This window comes from Solea solea, chromosome 12 (assembly GCF_958295425.1).
Source record: "Solea solea chromosome 12, fSolSol10.1, whole genome shotgun sequence".
NCBI lineage: Eukaryota > Metazoa > Chordata > Actinopteri > Pleuronectiformes > Soleidae > Solea > Solea solea.
This window is the reverse complement of record NC_081145.1, coordinates 6,445,015-6,451,996: the sequence shown is the minus strand read 5'-3', so window position 1 is coordinate 6,451,996 and position 6,982 is coordinate 6,445,015.

The window sequence follows — 6,982 nt, the reverse complement described above, 5'->3', positions numbered from 1 at the left end:
ACCTTTAAATCTCCAGCATCCATGTCAATGTGTGTGTGTGTGTGTGTGTGTGTGTGTGTGAAGGTGGAGCTGCTTTTACAGTGCAACAGCAAACTGTTCCACCTAGTGGACACATTGTGTAACTGATGACGGAGACGGTGGCTGCTGAATGCCCATAAGAACTGTGAGGAAAAACCTGATCACCATCTTTAATATAATCAACATAGATTGTTCCTGGCAAAATCTCCACTGCTAATGGCCCTAGATTAGGATTAATGATTCCTGCAGCAGAGTGAATTCATGAGCTCAGCTGACCAGCAGCCGTTACAGGAATCACTTTAGAGACAGTGTTGGGATTAACTGTCGTCTTATTTCTCCTTCTTATTTACTGAGGTTCAGAGATGGAACAGCTCTGCCAGCTCATCTTCTTCATTTCTCGCTTACTTTTTTATCTCCATAATGTTACTCCTATGGATTAATATTATATATATATATGCTAATGTGTACATTAGGATATGCCCTGTGGGATTCACTGAACAAGTGAATGTGTTCTTCTCTGCATTTTTCCATCACATTTAAACTTGATAGTGAATGTACTGTTTGTATTTTTGTACAAATAACACATTTATCAAATCAAAATGGTGGCAAACATCCTCCCCATTATTCAAGACTGAGTGAATAACAGACAGACAGACAGACAGACGACTTTATTAATCCCTTTGGGAGGTTTTAACAGCTCCAGCATCCATACACAGCACTGTTAAAAATAGAGAATAGAATAAAATAAGATAAGAATAAAAAATAAAAATATAAAAATAAGAATGAAAGTGACCCATGCTATATATATGTATGTATACCTACATACACACAACCATGTGTATATATACCATGTGAATAACAAGTTAACGGCATTAGCCGAGACTATGAGACTATTTTTGGGAGCCATTGTGTGATTTAAACCCCAACTGTGCCGTCATTTAGCTCAACTCCAAATCTGTCCTGAGGAGATCGAATCAGCGTCTTCAGAAGGAAGGAGTGTGTTTGACAAAAGGGTGAAAGAGAAGAGCAGGAGTGAGCTAACGAAGGTGATCAAGCAACGCAAGAGAGTCTGAGTCAAACCAAAGATCACATGAGAGGGAGCTCATCTTTGAAAACCTGCAGTGTGTGTGTGTGTGTGTGTGTGTGTGTGTGAGATAACCAGCTCATCTGTGTATGGGTATCACCACATCTGAGGGGACTGGTAGAGACAGAATTAATAAGATACAGTATGTATGAGCTTCTTAATCTGAATATATTATGTAACTGTGCAGGGTGAACCCCAGCACAGATCCCCCCCGCGACCCTCCGGTGGAGGATAAAGCCGTAGATGAACAGTGGTTGCAGCTTTAAACTTGTTTTTCAAAGAAAATGAATAAAAAGCAGACATGTGATGTTTGAATGTAGTGACGTCACTGTGAACACAACACCTGTCTCCTGTCTCCTGTGTGATAAACTAATATCCACGCTGTCGTATCTGTGTGTGCCTCTGGTGACGGAGTGTGTGTGGTTGGAAGTCAGTCTGGACTTCTCAACAGGTGAATTGCATCACAAGTTTCTCCACATAATTAAATCCCAAAGAAAAAAGCTAGCGTGATTTAGTTGCCAATTCCCTGAAGCCATTTCGTCTAATTAACTTGCTCTTCCTCTGTGTGTGTGTGTGTGTGTGTGTGTGTGTGTGTGTGCATACTGAAAACTGATTTTAACCACTTCTCCCGTCCCGCACGCCCACAGTGTTGACAGAATCCTTCTAAAATGTCCTCCACATTGTTTCTCTCACCAAAGATGGCAGGGTTGATGTCTGGCACATGCATGGATGAAGTGAGGATGATACACACACACACACGCAGTAGACCAAAACCTGGTCCTAATGAGGCAGAACCTCATTTCTGAAGAAGTGGCTAAGATTTCAATTGTGCTTAAGTTAAGGTAACAGGTAGGTATTAAGTAGTTCTGGTTCCAACCCTGGGAATTGGGGTTTAGTAGGGGTTCAGGCAAAATGTCCCCATGAAGATTTGTAAGTTTCTTGAGACCTCACAAAGATATAAATACATGTACACACACACACACACACATAGGTTCACACAGCTACCCTTCTCAGGACTCACATTGACTTCCGTGCATCTGAACCGCCTAAAGACAGTGTAATCCTAACCAGAATTAGGGTTAAGGGTTATGGTTAGGGACTTAGTTGTGATGGTTAAAGTTAAGGTAAGGGGCTAGGGAATGCATTATGTCGATGATGTGTCCTCACTAAGATATAAAACATTGTGTGTGTGTGTGTGTGTGAAGGTGACCCAGCTCTCCTAGCTTCTGTCTTTGCTGAGCAATAAAAACAACTTAGTATGCATTTCTTCCCCAGCAGCAAAAGCAAAGAGCAGAGCGTCAGTGAAGGAGGCAGTGAGCTCAATCCATATGAGTTTTATTGAAATCCTCCTTCTGAGTGCACACACACACACACACACACACACACACACTGCCTGATGTTATTGGATTTTCAATTTCTGCCTCCGACAGTCTGTTTTACGACGCTCGTTATTTTACGTGTTCACATAATGATGATACCAAGTAGTATTTCTTCATGGTCTTCCCTCGCTCTGCACAGGGAAACATATTTACACACAGACTGAGGAAGCCACCGTTTATATGCAGTGATTGTTGTATTTGGATCAATAATATTCTGACAGAAAGTTGGACGCACAGCGTTCAAAGAATGATAACAAAGAGTTTCTCTTTCTTCTAAGCCAGACGTGTTGGGCTCCACTGTGAAATCTGAAAATCCTCTGAGGTCCACACCCAAACTTCAAATCACGACTCTGATCAACGCACGAGACTAGGATCAATAATTCCAATTCCTATACAGTATATTATTGGTGTCATGTGAACACAGGGATACAAAAACATTCAGTTTCACATGAATCATCAGCTTCTGAACTATCTTTTTTATTCAACACAAGCTCCACGTCATATCTGAAAGGTTTAGCTTCACAACAAAGTGCTCATTTTCCATCCATCCATTCATCTTCCACCGCTTTATCCTCCACATGAGGGTCACGGGCGCCAATTATCCATCGACATAAAAAGCTGATTTATTAATTTATTAAAAAAAAGAAAAGAACATTGAGTGCAAATACAGAAACGTTAGGCTGGATACTTAGACATAAATGTCTTAATATTGCTACATATATACATATTACCTGCTATACTAGGTCAGACTAAAGAACAATAACACAGAATCTGAACACCGAGGACACTGAACGTATCGCAGACGACACTTTTAGAAAATTCCAGCAGTTTCTGAAAGCTGAGAAGTTTCAAGTCAAAACCAACATGTGGTTATTACAGTAATTTCACTCGCGCTGTCGCAGGAAGGAATCAGCGTCTTTGTCACCAGAGAGGAAAGAGTTGTTCAAACGCCTGTACATAAATATCAATTTTTTGGCCTGTTTTTGGACATTGAGACAAAAACTAATCTGTTCAATTTTCAAATTTAACACGCAGAATCTGGTGTTCGTGTACAACTACAGTGTTTTTTCTAAAATAAAACTTAAATTCTTAATACACTATTTTAGCATCAGCAATAAACTGTAAATAACTGCCAGATATGGGAAGTTATTCTGGAAAAATGGGCAAAAGCACTTATTTATTCAAATCTATCCTACATATTTTACATACATTCTAATACATAATACATTTTTATGGCCCACCTGCAGTACTACCGAGGCCCACTAGGGGACCGTGGCCCACACTTTGGAAATCACTGCTTCTATGCCATAACACAACATATTGACTTCTACTTCCCATCATATTTTAGTTGCACATTTTTCTACACATAAATAAAAATTTCAACTGTTTTTCTTCACAATTTTTCAAAATGGAAAAAAGAGAAAGTATGTTGAATAATTTACTAAGTTACTTCTTCATGATGTATAAATCAATAAGAAAATAGTATGGACAGTTTTTCAGACTGGTTTTTAAACAAGTTTGTCCAATGTTTTTTTTGTAAGGGAAAAATAAATAATAAGTATCCAATAAAAACCTTTTAAAAGCATATATGAAAAGGGGAAAAGAGTATTCTGATAACATGGAAAGAAAAGGGCAAATAAAGAGAAAAGAACAACAGGACAACACTCACCAAAGGACATGATTACACTGTTGTGATGCAATGAGCTCATGCATGAACTCCCCTCCCTCTAAAGTCTACACCCAGGTGTGATTTGGCCGCGCAGCCTCCACCGAGAGCTGCTGCTCCACTTTAGCATCTTGTCAAGAGAGCATCTTAAAAGTGTCAGTGAGTTGCTTGAAGTGGCTCCAAATATAGACGCCCGAGCTCAGAGTGTTGACAGCTGGTGGCTTCTCCTTTTGTTCTCCTGTCACTATTATGCACAAACGTGCATCCCAAATGGTGCAATACTCTGATCCAGGTATACACAGAGAGAGTAGGATTTGTTGTGTAAGCCAAAAAGAAACAATTTATGAAACAGAAATACTACAAAGTGCCAGATTATAGTATAATCTCAATGCAGCATGGGTTGATTTCAGCATGGATTAGGCCAGGAACTGTGGTAAATCTGAAACACTCCAGACTTTGAATCTCTTGACACTGCAGTTCTCACATCTACCAGCAAAGGCACAAATGAAGCCTCTGACCATATATTATTATCTCCTAATCCAGCCAGTTTTCTGGATTATGCCAGTGCTCTTTCTCGGCTGTAGCAGTTAGTCTTTAATAATCATCTCAGAATTGCTGGAATATAAATTTGACCTAAATGCCGCAGGACGACACTGAAGTGAGTGAAGAGGCAGAGTCGGAGTGGATCCAGCGCTGGTCATGGATTATTTACTGGTCGCAAATGCACAGGGGGCTGTGTTGTCCTGTAGGGAGGGTACTCACATTACTGCATGACCTGGCACACAGAGAGTGACAGTATGAGCTCCGGACTTTTGTGTTAAATATTAAATGAAACTTTACTTCACCCACTCTGGAAAAGCCATGTAGTCATGAAAAAGTAATGGCAACAAAGGGATTTGTCATTCTGTGTTGCATTTTGATTTGTCACTATTGCAGCGATGTAATGTCTTTGTTTTGTTGTTTGACAGAGATAATGAAGAGAGACGGAGATGTGGGGGAAAGCCGTGCGGTAAATGGTCCAGTCAGCCGACAGATAGCCCGTGGGACTCACTGCTCAGGCATTTTTTTGCTCAGAATGGATCCACCCTGACCATTTATAGCTGCCTGGGCTGCACAGTGGGAACACATTTCACTTCTTTCACACAATATGTTTTTGCCAGAAATGTTGAGGTGAGACGTCTCTTACTATGAAAATGCAGCAGTTATTATGCGAATAATAATGGTTGAATGATGATTTTAAATCTACAATTCCTCGACGGCTCCTCTGTGTGAGGTTTTAATGCAGGTTATGGTCTTCAACTGACTGCAACTAACGATTATTTTCATAATCGATGAATCTGTCGATTGTTTTCTCGATTAATCGTTTGGTCCATAAAATGTCAGAAAACCTTAAAACATGTTGAAACCTGGAAATGATGATGTTCTCAAATGTCTTGTTTTGTCCACAAACCAAAATGATTCACTTTTAAGGATTTCTTTGTTCTCCAGAGCAAAGAAATGAAGAAAACACTCACATTTAAGAAGCTTAAACAATTTGAAATCTTGTTTTAATCATAAAAAAAGCTTCGAACCGATTATCAAGATAGTTGTCGATTAATTTAGTAACCGATTAGTAATCGATGAATTGTTTCAGCTCTACTTTCCAGATAATGTGTGTACTCTTGAGTGGTTCATGCAGCAAATGTGTTCACAATCTAAAGAGTCACATGGTTAAAAGGTCATCGTGATAACAGCTATTTATTGGTCATAGTAGTAGTTCTAGAGGTAGCGCTCTATAACTCAGTCAAACAACAACACAGACGCAAAATGCTTCTATATGTTTCTCCTGCATTTCTCTAAAATGAAAGATGTAGTGTGAACAAATGAGTACCATCTAACGGTGAGACTGTAACAAACAGAGGACTCTCTCCTCCCTTTTAAAAGCACATAGCAGAACTATATGGTGACCTTCGCATGTCGTTTCCATAGCAAGCTTCCACTTTGAAACTCTGAATACACACTCAGATTACTTATACATGCCTGTGGGTCGTATATTCAATTTCAACGTCTGTCGAGAGACCTCCATCAACCCGTGGATAAGTGGAAGGGAATTGGGCTTCTAACGGGAGGGGTTTGGATCAAATCCCCAGTCACGTCAAGGGCTGAGGTGCCCCTGAGCAAGGCACCCAACCCCCACTGCTCCACTAGGGACGCAGATATGCTGCTGCCCACTGCTCAGTGATTGTGCAAATATAACTAATTCTACTATTATACTAAAAGGACAACAATCTAAATATATGTGCAATAGACATTTGCTATTTTATATTCTTTTCCTTGTTGTATATATAAATTGTCATATGTTTTATTTTATGTGCGTACAGTAACTGTTACTGCCTACATGTTTCTGCAGCGGCTGATTTTCCCCATGGAGGGATTAATAAAGTCTTATCTTATCTTATATGTAAATGTATACGCATAATTTAAATCAAGTGTGAACCTAAAGAATGCACTACATATTTGCACTTTTCCATAATGTAACTCCGACAGAAAACTGTTTGTTTTTGTCGTGTTTGGCCTCCTGTACAGTCATTTTAGTCACATTCTCTCTCGTGTCTTGAGAGTAACTTTTCTATTGTGTCTGGAAGTGAAATCACATTAGCTGTGTGCGTGAATGCCTTTGTTTTCACTCCAGAAAATGCTCAAACATGGTGGCAGGTAGACTACATAACGGTTTATTATGTTCAATATAGGGTAGTAAACTGAGGTTCCTCCCAGCCCATTAGCCCATGTGTGTGTGTGTGTGTGAGATCAGAGTGAGCCTGAGGAAGCGCCCCTGGCAGCAGTGTAGTGGGAGTG